Source organism: Pantherophis guttatus, chromosome 3 (assembly GCF_059756535.1).
Source record: "Pantherophis guttatus breed Tessera chromosome 3, ASM5975653v1, whole genome shotgun sequence".
In the NCBI taxonomy this organism is placed as follows: Eukaryota; Metazoa; Chordata; class Lepidosauria; order Squamata; family Colubridae; genus Pantherophis; species Pantherophis guttatus.
Window position 1 is genome coordinate 23,868,091 of NC_142065.1, and position 15,241 is coordinate 23,883,331.

The window sequence follows — 15,241 nt, forward strand, 5'->3', positions numbered from 1 at the left end:
AAGTGGCTGACATGTGCTAAGAACAAAATTAAATTGTCTTACCAACACTGAATTGACCCTGATTCTGTGCCATCTGATGTAGCTTACTTATGAGATTTTTTTTTCCAATAAGAGGATTAAAAAAAGCAGAGAACATCATCGGAAAAAAATGAAATGTCTGAAAGAACTTAATTTGGTGTGTGTTTTTAGTATCTCCATGGAAAATGGAAAAAAAGGCTATTTTCCCCAATGAAAATTAGATTGGCCATAATTAATTTAGGCAATATTAGGACATTCGGTTTCCCTTGCTTGTTTGTTTGTTTTTTCATATTTGTGGAAATCTGGCAAGATGGTTTTCTTCATCATTTTTGCATATCTATCTAAGCTCAGATATATATACTGGTACATATTTTTCCATGTATTCTTATAAATTTTACCTAATGTACAATACTACTTTCAACAATTTTTCCATAAAATAGTGCAGTGATGGCTAACCTTTTTGCCATCGCGTGCCAAAAGCGGGGGGAGTGCAGGGGGGGTCACGCATGTGTGTGCCCATACCTATACTTCTATGCATCCTGCCCCCAGTGCAGGAAACCCCCCGCCCCATGCTCCCCCTGCTTTTGGCATGCGATGGCACGGTGGGCCCAGTAGGTCTGTTTTTCACTCTCCCCAGGCTCCAGAGCCTTTCTAGGAGCCTGGGGAGGGCGAAAACGGCCTTCCCCACCCCCTCAGAGGCCCTCCGGAAGCCGGAAACAGTGTGTTTACTGACTTCCGGTGGGCCCAGAAGGCCCAAAAATCAGCAGAGCTGAACTCGCGTGCCCACCAATATGGCTCTGCATGCCACCTGTGGCATGTGTGCCATAGGTTCACCATCACGGATATAGTGCATAGTTTTATACATTATTTTCATGAGCTCCACACACTTCTCATACTTTTAAAAATTATTAGTAAGTTACATTGCAAAATTCAGAGATTTACACAAATTACATTGTCATTGAGGTTTTTTTAATGTGTTTAAAAATGCATTATTGAGTATATTTGAATTCAAATTTGTAGTAAATGTTGTGATTCGCAGTTCATCAGAAAATGCAATCTTCAAAGCCAGAGACATCCCTAGTGGATGGGACCCGCTACACTCCTTGCCTCCCTGCTCTAGTGGGTCGGGTAGATGTGACTGGCAAGAGACGATCTCTCAGATAACCTGGTCCCAAGCCATGAAGGGCTTTAAAGGTGACAACCAGCACTTTGAATTGCACCCAGAAGCAAATTGGCAACCAATGCAGCTCCCGCAGGAGAGGTGATACATGTGCATACCGAGGTCTGCACAAAACCATGCAGGCCGCTGCATTTTCCACTAACTGGAGCTTCCAGATGCTCTTCAAGGGCAGAGTGTATTGCAGTAGTCAAGACTGGAAGTGACTAGGGCATGAGTGACTGTGAGTAGTGATTGTCGGTCCAGGAAAGGGTGTAACTGGCCCGTTCTGGCCCTATAACTGGCCCCATAACTGGCCGACCAAGAGACCTGCAGCCCGCCGGTCCCTTGGTTGGTGCACTCTGCAGTCTGCACAGCACAGGCGAGTTGATTCCCTGTACAAGCAGCAGATGGAGGCAGAGGTGGGGGGAGGCAGGTGATCCAGATGCACCATGCAAGCCATGGGAAAGCTGAGTGGTTGGGCCAGAGTGGGTGGCCAGCCAAGGGCCATCTTCGCATGACAGCACCGGCAGCAGATGGAGGCAGAGCTGCAGGGCAGAAGGCAGGCAAACCTGATGCACCACGCAAGCTGCAGGTAAACCGAGACACGAAGATGAGCCACCCGCGGCCACCCGCTCCAGCCCCCCAACTCTGGTTTCCCGCAGCTTGCACAGTGCATCTGGATTGCCTGCCTTCAGTCCTGAGCCTCTGCCTCCATCTGCTGCTGGTGCCACCACGCAAAGTCAAGCCTCCCACAGCTGGCTGCTGCTCCAGCCCACCAACTCTTGGCTTTCCCATGGCTCACACAGTGCATCCAGATTGCATGCCTTCCCCCCCCCCCCCCGCATTTCTGCCTCTGCCTGCTGTTTGGACAGACAATCAACGCACCTGCGTTGTGTGGGCTGTGGCTGCTGCCAGATACCATCGGCCTGCGCCTAGCTGCCTCCTGTGCTGACCAACCCCACGCCCTTTCATTAGGGTTTATTTTTGGGGTAGGACTTATATTAGGCACATGCTTAAAAGAGTCAGGCTATGGTTTATTTTTGGGAAAACACGGGTATATTTTAATTGCTCAACCACATGAACCCAATAAATTTGGGCAATTTCCAGATATAAGCAGTACAGGGGTGGGTTCTACTTACCTTTACTACCGGTTTGTAATGGGGCTGTGTGCAAGCGCAGAAGCTTCTGTGCATGCACAGAAGAATTTTGATGACCTTGGGTTCAGTGGGCAGAACCTCCTGCCGGTTTTACTACTGGTTCTATAGAACCGGTGCAAACCAGGGGCAACCCACCACCGAAGCAGTAATACTTATCTGGTAATTGTCTCACCAATTTTTCCCTCCATCACACCTCAAACATAATCCCTCTTCAAGTATCTACCTGAACATGTAAAGAGCTTGAAAATGGGCACAGAACTGTACTGAATTCCCTGCCCAGATCCCTACTATTTCTGCTCAGCTCAGAGTTCCCATATTAGTTGTAAAGTTAACATTTGCATTCAAGCAAATATAACTAAGCTCTTCAGATTTCCCAGCTGTAGGTTTGGGAAGAGAAAGAGGTGGGATCAGCAAGTACATCCAGTTCCCTGTCTACCTTATACTCCACCAGGCATTCAGCAGAGAGCTTGAAGATTTCCATAGTTTGAATGCAATAACTTTCCTTCTGCAGTCAAACTCATGATTTGTTTCTTCAAATTCAGAACAAGTCTAGACACCCTGCCTCTTTCTAAAGTAAGATCTGAGCACATGATCACATGCCTCTTGTTTGAGTTCCTATCATGATCACAAAAGCTCCAGTTCATTTTTATATGCAGTGACGCTGGGAAAGATGTAAGTTATTTTGTTGGAAGAGAATAAATGTATTGGATGGCTGCTTGCTAAATTAATATTAGTATTCCTATTAGTATTCAGTGCAAAAACACAGACAGTACAGAGTTAAGTATTAAGTATTAACTCTTAATAGACTTAAGAGTCCTAAAAGGCATCAACTAGACTGATATTCTAGATACTCTACATTTCCCCATTCCGTTTTTAGAAGATTGAAAAGTATGTCTGCCTGAAAACTCAGCAAGTCATTGCCATTTTGAATGGCACTTCTCATAATTCAGCATTATCCAGGTATTTTGAGCTACAGCGCCTATGCAGCATAATCAGTAACTCAGATATGGGGATTATTATACAAAATTTTTGGAGTCTGTCTGGTTTAGGAAAAGTAATAGCAATACTGCTATATACTGCTTCACAGTGCTTTACAGTCCTCTTTAAGCGGTTTACAAAGTCAGCATATTACCCTCAACAATCTGGGTCCTCATTTTACCCACCTGGGAAGGATGGAAGGCTGCGTCAACCTTGAACCTGGTGAGATTTGAACTGCCAAATTGCAGGCAGCTGGCAGTCAGCAGAAGTAGCTTGTAGTACTGTACCCTAACCACTGCGCCACTGTGGCTCATACATAAAGTTACATAAAAGGCAAAGATCACATCTTTAAAAATCCAACTCAGACCCACCATAATACTAATTATTATTATTTTTAGCTTTTTAAAAGTGAATTAATAGTGTCTGTTTTTGTTTTGTAATTCCTCTAATTCCATAAAAAAAGGTTAGTTATAGTTTTGGCATTTCTAGAAAAGGAGAAAAGAGACACTGTTAATTCTGGATCATGGGAAAACATTTTTCAAATAAGCACTGCTAGAAATAGATTACCTACAATCTGGATGAAGAAATAAGATTTCAATACTACATGACAGCAATTTGGAGTCCTTCCAAATATCAAATGTAGCCTGCGGCAACACTATCTTACAATACATTTATTGCTCTACTGTATGTTGGTAGAATAAATTCAGTGGGGCTGCATTCCTAAAAATACTAACTTTGGAATCAGCACTACTGTATTGTTTCTGTGTGACTTTGTTCCCACTAAATATTCATAGTATTGCATTGTTAGGTGTCGTTTTCACACCATACACACACTTTTTAAACTGCATATCAAATACTAAGCCAAATATTCAAAATTATATTAGATTTCAGGATTCTTTTGCCTTCCCCATCTATTTCATTTATTTATTTATTTATTTATTTATTATATTTCTATACCGCCTTTCTCCCGTAGGACTCAAGGCGGTGTACAAGAAAAATATAGACACACAAACATCATAAAATTTCATTACTTCGATGCATGTTTTTAATCATGGATTATTGAGTGAGGCTCAGTAGCTTAGTTCACACCTACTTATCCATAAATCCTAGTTACAAAGCAGAATGCTTGAGAGCTTTTGGACTCATGCTGGACCCCATCCTCCAGCACGAGTCCGAAAGTTCAGAAAACTGAACCAGGTGGGATCCTGCTACATTATCCTGGGACGTGGATATTTGCTTTCATTCATCAGAATGTTTGAGTTTATGCATCTTCCTTTGTGAATCACATTATGATGTAGCTTAATGGGTAACTCAAAATACTGTGCTTCCGAAACAGTTTGTTGTTTTTCTGTCTCATACACAAACACACAAATGCATGCACACATGCACAGACATTCATACACACATATATGCACTAGGAAAGTCACCTTCTCAAGCTGATCCCTTTTGTCTTCCAAGCCAGCCTGTGACAATTAATTTCCATACAAGGACACTTTTTGGGCTTTCACGAGTCATTATCAAGTAATTTGTCTGAAAAGGATAAAGGCCAACTTCTATAACAATATGACTACATTAATTTCAGAGAAAGAAAATGTAAGTTTTAACATACCTACTATGATTATAAAACATTCAGTGGCAGGATGGATGGGTTGCAATATAATAAATAGCTTTCCTAACTGACCTGTGCAGCTGATGCAAAGCCAGCATTCAGTTGTGCAATTTGAGGCATCAATAAGACAGACAAGACAGACAGACAGACAGACAGAACAGAGAGACACAGACAGAGAGATAGACAGACAGAGACAGACAGACAGAGACAGAGAGAGAGAACAGAGAGAGACAGAGACACAGACAGAGAGAGAGACAGAGAGAACAGAGAGACAGAGAACAGAGAGACAGAGAGAGAGAGACAGACACACAGAGAGAGACAGAGAGAGAGAACAGAGAGAGACAGAGAACAGAGAGAGAGAGAGAGACAGAGACAGAGAGAGAGAGACAGACAGGCAGACACAGAGAGAGAACAGAGAGAGAGAGAGAACAGAGACACAGAGAGAAAACAGAGACAGAGAGAGACAGACAGACAGAGAGAGAGAACAGAGAGAGACAGAGAGAGATAGAGAGAACAGACAGGCAGACAGACAGAGAGGAGAGAGAGAGAGAGAGAGAGAGAGAGAGATGTTTATCCTTTAATTTATGACATTTTCACAAAGACAGCTTCCTTTTAACAGTCATTTGGGTTCCAACTCCTACTTAGTGCTGAGAGAATCATGACTGAGAGATTTCTCCTGCTTCTGCTTGAACTGTCTCCTTCAGTAAATGGTTGATCTGCTCATACTATTGAGTAGCACTTTTTTTCTCCAATTTCATCCTGTTTTGGCTACTTTTAACATCTGATCAGCATTCCCACTGCATTCTACAGGATCCCCCCCCCCCCCAGTATTTTTTTTAACTACCTTTCTTGCTAACACTCCATTTCTTTGGCAACATCTCTTCTGAACTCCATTTTCATTATTCGTTTTTATTTAATTTTTATTTTTTCCCCTGGCAAAAATCACCTCCAAGTAATGGACTAAGATCCAGAATTCTAAACAAAGTCAAAACAATTAAGTGTTGCTCTGTGAGGGAGATGGACAGTTTCTAAATCTGATTTATCAATAAAGGTAAGTTAAGGTAAAGTCTTCATGTTGGTCTTGGCTCCAACTAGGATGACACCAAAATGTTAAAATTTGCATTGTCGCAACAGAACACAAGTTCTACATTCTATACTGGTATTATAGCATCGCAGACAAGAAGAGAAGAGGTGAATACATGCTTTTCCACTTTCTTCCCATTCCTCCTTCTTTCTGCAGATGTATATAATCATGTAGTTTTCTTGACAATGGTATGAATGGCGTTTGCAAGCACATTCTCCCAAGATACTTTTTTTCAATTTCACAGTCAAACCTACAAACTTGAGATTTCCTGACAATTTTCCATCCAAGTATACTAATGAAGTCCAACTTTGCTTGGCTTTTCAAAATCAGCCAAAGTTGTCTAAGCATGCTCGCACAATAAAAATAATTGAAAATCATTTCATATCAAAAATAAAACCCAGATCACTGCTCAAACCTCCCAAACCATAGGAATTTGAGCCGCGGTGGCGCAGTGGTTAGAAGAAGGCTACTTCTGCTGACTGTCAGCTGACTGCAATTTGGCAGTTCAAATCTCACCAGGCTCAAGATTGACTCAGTCTTCCATCCTTCCAAGGTTGGTAAAATAAGGACCCAGATTGTTGGGAGTAATATGCATCCCTGACCTGCTCCCGAGTTGTCATAGGCAAGAGGGATGGGAAACCAATGAAGCAACATGGCAGCTGAAGACAGGAGCACATTCCAGACCTATTTCTCTCAAGGCTTTCTCCCAGGGTGACCCACAGCGGCCGGAGGGGAGTGATCTCTACAACCCGTGCAATTGCTCAGTTGGTGAATGTGAGTGATGACACACCCTGGGGGGAGGGGGTAACAGGGTGATGATTGGGGCCATAAATTACGTGGGGTCAGAGTTGGCTTCACTTGGGAACATGCCGACATGAAGCTCCTAATAACTAATTGGATTTCTTTTAAGGCTTGGCTTGAGACTCGTGATTTAATTAGGGTATCCATCGGAACCCTGACAGAGACTCTGTAAACTGCTTATAGAGGAGTGTAAAGCACTGTAAAGCACTATATAAGTGTTATTGCTAATTTAAACGATCTATTCCAGTACTGAGTCTCCTTTGCAGTTAGAATCCTGAAGGAAATCCCTGGCTAACATGACTCTTTCTTAAGGTCCTAATATTCAACTCTTATAGCCTTGCACAAATCAAGATCTTAAATGTTGGGAGGAGTTTATACAGGCAACCACCAGGAATAGTACAAGCCAGTACAGCTGATATCTCCTTCCTAAAACCCTAATCAAATAGGCAATCAAATAATGGGCATATTCTGAAAAAAGGGAAGGGCTTTGAACAATAAAATATAAATATTTAATTTTTATCAATCTATTATATCATAGGATGCTAATCAATGAAAGGCAGAAGAGGATTTCATTACTTTCTATGGGAAAACTCAGAAGGTCCAGAAACTGGAGTTAACAGGGAGATTAGATTTTGCAGTAGGAAAAGTAAAGAAAGCAATATAGATGCTGCAGCTATTATAAATAAACTAAATGAATGTTGTTTAATTGACTCTCAAGAACTTTTATAAACAGCCATTGTCCAAACTTCTCCAATTTTATAAAGAATAAACTGACTGATTGCAAAGAGCTAAACAGTTTGCAAGAAACATTTTGGATATAATGCTATAGGGTACAATTTGGATGAAGATAAGAAGGAGAGAGGCACAATAACCAGTAATCAGCTATGAGTCTAATTGTGTGGATGGGAATACAAACAATGTGCGTGACTGGTGTGCATGATTGCACAGAAATCCCTATATGTTTGAGAAATTTCTGTACACGAATGATGTGAGTATTATACATATAGTTTAGTAAATAACAAGAGTGCAAATAATTGAGGAAAATTGCAAGAGCATGTGTACAATACAGGCATAAGAAAGGCAGAGAGTCCTTGCAAGTAAAACAAACATATGCTTCTTAGCAGTGGTGGGATTCAAATAATTTAACAAATGGTTCTCTGCCCTGGGAGCGCATGGCCATGGTGGGCGTGACCAGGAAGTGTGACAGGCAGCACTCGGCCTCTTGCATCCACGTGGGAGCAAAAACGGGCTACGGGGGGGAAGCGCTGTCCCCCACGCCCTGTTTTGGGCCTAGGAGGCCTCCCTGAAGCCTCCTGGGAACAAAAATGGGTCATGGGGAGGGTGCCGCACCCCATTTTGGGCCTAGTAGGCCTCTCTGCACTTACCTGGGAGCCAAGATGGGGCACATGGGGACTCCTGGAAGGGAGGGGAGGGGCCAGTCAGCAGTTTAACCGGTTTGCTCAAACCGGTCCTAATTGGCTGAATCCCACCGCTGCTCTTAGTCTGTTGTGTGCACGTTTATCTCCTTTACACTATCTTCAGGTAGCATTTTGTCTCACTTGACTACTGACCTTCTTTGATCCCAGGGGCTGGGCAGGATTAGGACTTGAACAGAAAAGCATAGGAAATATCAGTACATAAGGGTTAGGCTGGGAAGTGAAAACACTTGTCAACATAGTTGTACCCCCTGGGAATCACTTTTGACTTTAGATCATCTTATTTTTACCATACATAGCATGGAAAAAATACTATGCAGGCTTTTATTTGTATAAAAAGCATTAAAAGGTTTTAGCAAGAATTGTTTCTTATGATATGTTTATCAAGTAAACTTAACCTGATACTACATAGAAAGGTAATAGAAAGCCACTGAGATAAATGGTAAAATAAACAAAACATTTTGCATCTCATTTTATCAGAGAAATAATCCTAATTCCACAATGAAAGAGTGAAATCAAATCTGAAAAGGCCACTCATGAGAGTCATTTGCAGTTTTAGATCAAGGAAACATCTTATGAAGCTTTCTAATCAGACAGCATTAGCTCCATCTCAGATTTAAATATATGACTTGCAGAGTCAAGGGGGAAAAAATGAAAAATTGGCGCAATTGAAATAAGAATGGCTATAAACATGGATAAATCTTGAGTCCATTAGCTCTGGCATTCTGCCACACACTTCTTCCAGTAATTCATAATGCACAATTATTAGTATGAAAGGCTACAAGGCAAAATAATAATAATAATAAAGTAAACAAGCACGAAGCACATAAGAAATCAAAATTTCACACAAGAAACCAAATTTCTTGACTCTGAAAAGCAGAAATGTTGACCTTAGTACAGAGGAGTCTTCAGAGTAGCAAAGGGACTCCCCTAGTCAGAGTGTGCTTACATTGCTAATTTGTCATATATACATTGTTATTTGAGGCAAGAAATAACATGGAATCCAGTTCCATATAAGAAAAAGTGATCAAAGAACTAAGCGAATCTTATTTCAGCCCCAGTGATAGGTAGCATTCCTCATCATATTGAAGAACAGAAGACCAGTTTAGGAGAGCAGAAGAGTCTATACGTACAGAATCTATATCTGTGTGCCCCTATGTACAGTATATGTGTCTATATATCTATATGTATATGTGTATCTCTCCAAAAATAGAGGAGAAATGAACATCACTGGTTCAAAAGATACAAAGAATGAATTTTCACCATTGGCACCATTCTGTACATTTCAATTTAAGGCAAATTTCTCATTCTGCCTACCGATAGGCCAATATTGTTCAAAAGAGCCATGATTCATACAATTTTTAGAGCAATAGATTGTGGAACATGTCTAAAAAATGTAGAAAAAGCTATGAAAATCTTCCATTTCGTTGACCAGCTTTGCAGGCCTTCATATTCCAGACAGAGAAATCCTGGCCTCATATCTTCAGTCAGTTTGGCAGATGAGAAAAGCTGAGAGAATAAACTTGCTCTATGGCAACTTCTACGGCGAGTATGACATTTAGCGAGTAACAGAGTCTTGGCTTATTAAAGTGGGGAGGAGGGAAGAACCTTGTCCATTCTCAATAACCTTTTCTCATACTAAGCCATAATCTTCTGCTTGAAATATCACAGGCATCTCCTCAGCAACACCTTGCGTTGCCATGAGGGCTGTACATAATCATAGTGACGTGGTAAACTATGCCCAATGATTACTATTTCCGACATATTTCTGAACATAAGCTAAATGGGTTGGGTAACCAAAAGGCATGCAAACAGCTGTCAGAAGGTCATTTACAAGATGAGAAGCTTTTAACAGGCGTTTTGGCAAACATTCAGTTCTGGCAGGAAAAGGGCTAAAAAAAGTGGGCCTGTGATTACCACCCAGATCCTATGAGACTTGCCTTATATATTAGCACCATGACGTACAAGCCACAGCAGTAAACAGACTGATGTTAAAAGTCAGTGGCTACATTGCTATAGAATTGACAGTGTTCGGTCAATAATCACCTGCAGAATTACATACACTCACTGGTACCATACAAAGGCACTGATGGAGCAGGGAAATGCTTATCTTTAACCTTAGCATTCCCAAATCCATGCTGCAATGTTATTTTTATTTATTTTTTAATTCAGCATTTTTAAGAAAAAGAGAACGAGGAAAAGAAAAAGAAGAAAACGCACACAAAAAGAGGGGAGTCAGAAAAGGAAGAATAAAGCACATGATAAACAGGAAGTTTGCAATTTACTCCCTAAAGGGAGGGGTAGGAGCAGTCTTCTGATACACAAAGGAATGTCATAGAGAAGAGGGAATAGAATTATTCTCCTAGCACCTGAGGATAGGCCAAGAACCAAAGGTTGGAACTCTACAGTGAGAGATCCAAAAGTTAAAGAAGGAAGAATTACCTGTCTGTGACAGCTATTAAGCAATGGCGCAACCTACCTACTGAAGTTGTGGCTGCTCCATCATTGAGATTTTTCAAGAAAAGTCTGGATAGCCATTGGTTCAGAATAGTATGAGAACAGTGGTGAAATCCAAATTTTTTTACTATCAGTTCTGTGGGCATGGCTTGGTGGGCATGGCAGGGAAAGGATACTGCAAAATCCCCATTCCCTCCCCAATCCTGGAGGAAGGATATTGCAAAATCTCCATTTCCACCCCATTCTGGGGCCAGCCAAAGGTGGTATTTGCCGGTTCTCCAAATGACTCAAAATTTCTGCTACCGGTCTCTGAACTGCTCAAAATTTCCGCAACTGGGTTTCCAGAACCTGTAAGAACCTGCTGGATTTCACCCTTGTATGAGACTTCTCACATTGGGCAGGGAATTGAACTCGAAGACCTCCAAGGCTATCCCTCTACCAACATCATAAAACAAGGTTACAATGTTCAGAACTTCATTAATTAGTTTAAGCAACGGAATATGTTACTTTTTCAAAAAAAAATTACCAGTCGTTATTAAAATGCAAGTAATGCAGTATAAATCATAACATTAGATTAAGAATTACAATAATTTTTGTTTAAGCAATAAAACTTTTTTAGAATTGACAATGAAGATATTGAAGTGGTAGATCGATTCTGCCTTTTAAGATCAATTACATCCTCATCAGTAAGGAAAATATTGAGAGCCATGAAGGTCTTGGAAAAGATATTTGACCAAGTTCAAATGATCATAATTCAGACACATAATGCAAAGACCCAACTCTCTGGGAAAGGCTATAATGCTGGGGAGGGTGGCAGAAAAGAGAGGAAGAGGATGACCAGCAGCAAATGGATGTTTATAGTAGTGATAAGTGCATCATTGGAAGGCCCGGGCAGATCATCATGGAGAAGATCTATGTGATTGCTAAGAATATACACCGACTTGATGACACATAATTAATCAATAAAATCAATACAACCTCTATGTTAAGAGAAGCCCAAATTTCAGATATAATACAAGCTTGAACATAGAGTTCTACTCCCAAAAATTGGTTTCTACATTGAATTAAATTCTTTGCCAAATTTACTTTCAAAATACAAAGTTACTTTAGCTGATAGGTAAGTAGTGATTACTTTCCAAAAAGAAATATAGAGTATTCTTGGAACACTTATTGTATGCAAAGCTTATTCAATATACTTTGAGATTTAGCACTATCTTATAGAAAAATAGCAGGCTGAAAGCCAGTCAAATTGGTGGCCCACTGGCCAGATGCATTACACACAGGCCACACCCACCGCAGCTCTGCAAAGGCAAAAAATGTCGTGATACATCACAATACGGCACGTGACACGATCAAGTTCGTGCGGTAAGTGAAAATAAACTTTTAAAATTGGTTTCATTCTATTATAAATAATTCTGTGCTTACTGAGCTTTACAACACTGCCACCAAGTATGGAAAAGTTATTCAATGTGATAAAATGGAGCACATTTTTAAAGCAACCGTGTCCCACCCTTTCAAAGATATTGGATAAGAAGCCAAGAAAAGAAGGTGGAGGTGGGCCAGAAATCTCTTGGAATTAATAGCAATAATCTCATAGGGTGAGATTCTTGGGAGAGGCCTAATGATGCCAAATAGTGGTTGATTAGATGAGGTTTAGCGGCTTGATGGTCTCTAATTATCTCTGGGGTTGCTCACAAAAATTGGTTCTATCATTCACTCAAAAACCCAATCAGCCTCAAAAGGTATTAGAATCTAGTTGATCCTAACTGATCTTGGAAGTTGGGCAGGGTCCATCTTGGATAGCATCCTCATGAGGATTCTTTTTTCTGGTTAGACCAGGGGTGGGATTCAGCCGGTTCGGACTGGTTCGGGTCAACCAGATGTTAATTTTAATCTGGTTCGTCAAATTGGTTGTTCCAAGGACTGGCTGACCTCACCCATCCCGCCCCTCCCAGGAGTCTCCACACGGCCTGTTTTGGATGCCAGGTAAGTGCAGGGCGCGCGTGGAGGGTCTGGGAGGGCAAAAAACAGGCCTACCAGAAGTCTGGAAATGGACCCATTTCCGGCCTCCGGAGGGCCTCTGGTGCCCAAGGAAGCCATTTTTGCCTCCTGGAGGCTCGAGGAAAGCCTCCGGAACCTGAGGAGGGAAAAACCACCACCACCCCACTCTGGTGCAAGAGGCTGAGTAGGTCACGCCCGAGTGGCCACACCCACCCAGCAACCGGGCAGCAAACCGGTTGCTGAAATTTTTCAATCCCACCCCTGGGTTAGACTGAATTAAAAAAAGAATCCAAGAAGAAGGGGCTTTCATAACTTTGCCAAGAAAACTGTACATATAAAGACTATGAATCACACTTGACTCAAGGGCGTCTCTACCTTGCATTAAACTACAGGACTAAAAAGGAAAATCATAAAAACCAGCATGAAGTAATAAAATGAGAAAGTCCAACAAAACATATACTTGTTTGTTTTTTTTAAAAAAACAGCAAAACAATAAAAATTAATAGTCAATTAAAGGTAGTTAAAACAGCAGGTCCTAGATAAGGAACAAGCAGGTACTAAGCATTGTGAAAGTTCCACCAGAAGGGAGATGAAAAAATAGCTGCTACTTACACCCTTACAAGATGGTTCACGGGTGATTAATTGCATTTCATTATCTTTTTCCTTTGCAAAACGTTCAGTGCACCAGAAGGTATTTTGAAACTACCACCATCCTCCGACTGTTGATCTTTCTCAGAGCCAGATTAGCCACATGGTCAGCGTCATCTAAACTCCTTCACTATGAACAGTCCTCCAGATCGGTCGTGTCTACAAGACCACACGCAAGATTAGTGCTTCCTCTTCTTGGCACAGTGATACAGCACAAAAAGTGAAGATCAGGTAAAATCTTTTGCTGTAAGTTATATAAAGCAATTATCTCATCAGTAATTGCAATTCATGGAACATAGAGAATCAAAAGAAATGGAACAAGCGGTATTGGTGAGCTATGCTGATCCACTTGACTCCAATGGCAGTTTGGAAGGCAAGGCTTTCTGTATCACCCAGGCATTATTGTCCTGTCAAACCCAGGGCTGGCGTCTTCTGCCGATTGCTTCCAGTCAATGTTTATTTATTTATTATTTATTTATTTGTCAAGAACGTATTAGGTAATTTATATAGGTATAAGCATGAATTGAATACATAAAATAGATACAAATAGAGGAAATATTAGGACGGGGACTGTAGGTATGCTGGTGTGCTTATGCACGCCCCTTACAGACCTCTTAGGAATGGGGTGAGGTCAACAGTAGGTTAAAATTTTGGGGGTTTAGGGAAGAAATTACAGAGTCAGGTAGTGCATTCCAGGCATTGACCACTCTGTTGCTGAAGTCATATTTTCTGCAATTGAGTTTGGAGCTATTCACTTTAAGTTTGTATCTATTGTGTGCTCATGTAGTGTTGTGGTTGAAGCAGAAGTAGTCATTGACAGGTAGGACATTGTAGCAGATAATTTTATGAGATACGCTTAGGGCAAACCGAAGACGGCGTAGTTCTAAGTTTTCTAGGCCCAGAATTTCAAGTCTGGTGGCATAAAGTATTTTGTTGCGAGCAGAGGAGTGGAGGACTCTTCTCGTGAAATATTTCTGGACACATTCAATTGTATTAATGTCTGATATGCAGTGCGGGTTCCAGACAGATGAGCTGTATTCAAGAATTGGTCTAGCAAATGTTTTGTATGCTCTGGTTAGTAGTGTAATATTACCGGAGAAGAAGCTATGCAAGATTAGGTTTACAACTCTTCATGCCTTTTTGGTGATGTTGTTACAGTGGTCTTTGGCCAACTTATCAAAACCAAACTAAGGACAGATCAGTCCAAGGAATCCAAAACCAAGCTGGGTCCAGTTCAGACCAAGGTATCCTGTAGTCACATCTTTGAAGACCCACAAGATAGGCGGCCCTCAAACCTGGCAACCTCTTAGCTGCTTTGTAGTGATTCCTTTTTTCTTCTAATTGCAGCAGCTACTGTTAAGACCATAAGATATGGACTTAGATGGCTGCAAATAGCTCCTTTTCCATATCTGTTTGCTGCCAGCTAGTTGTCATCCAGGTTTTCAATTCTGCCACCACATTTAAAATTGAATGCAAAGAGAATGATGGCAGGTTCCTGCCCAAGCATGTAATGATGGCTGTCTTTGGGCTATGGCCATTCAGCTGCCACAAACTAAAACTGAGTTATGTGAAAAATACCTGACAAATATGTATGTGACTAATCTCGCAAGAAAAGTGTTCCTACAACCTACTGAACTAGGTGTCAGGTTTCGAGGTCGTCTCAAATAAATTGCATTTCAAACGAAATCTTTGAAGAAAAACTCCCATTTATTAAGCACGACATTCTAACTCCGACTCCATCGCAGCCAACACTGACTTCCAGTCCCCAAACCCTCCCTTTCTGTTCCCCACTCCCCTGCACTCATTGGCCATCTTCCAAGTCACTCTACCCCTAATCTACTGCTCCAGCTCAAAGGAATTTCCCCCCTCCCATTCCATCTCCTAGGGGATATT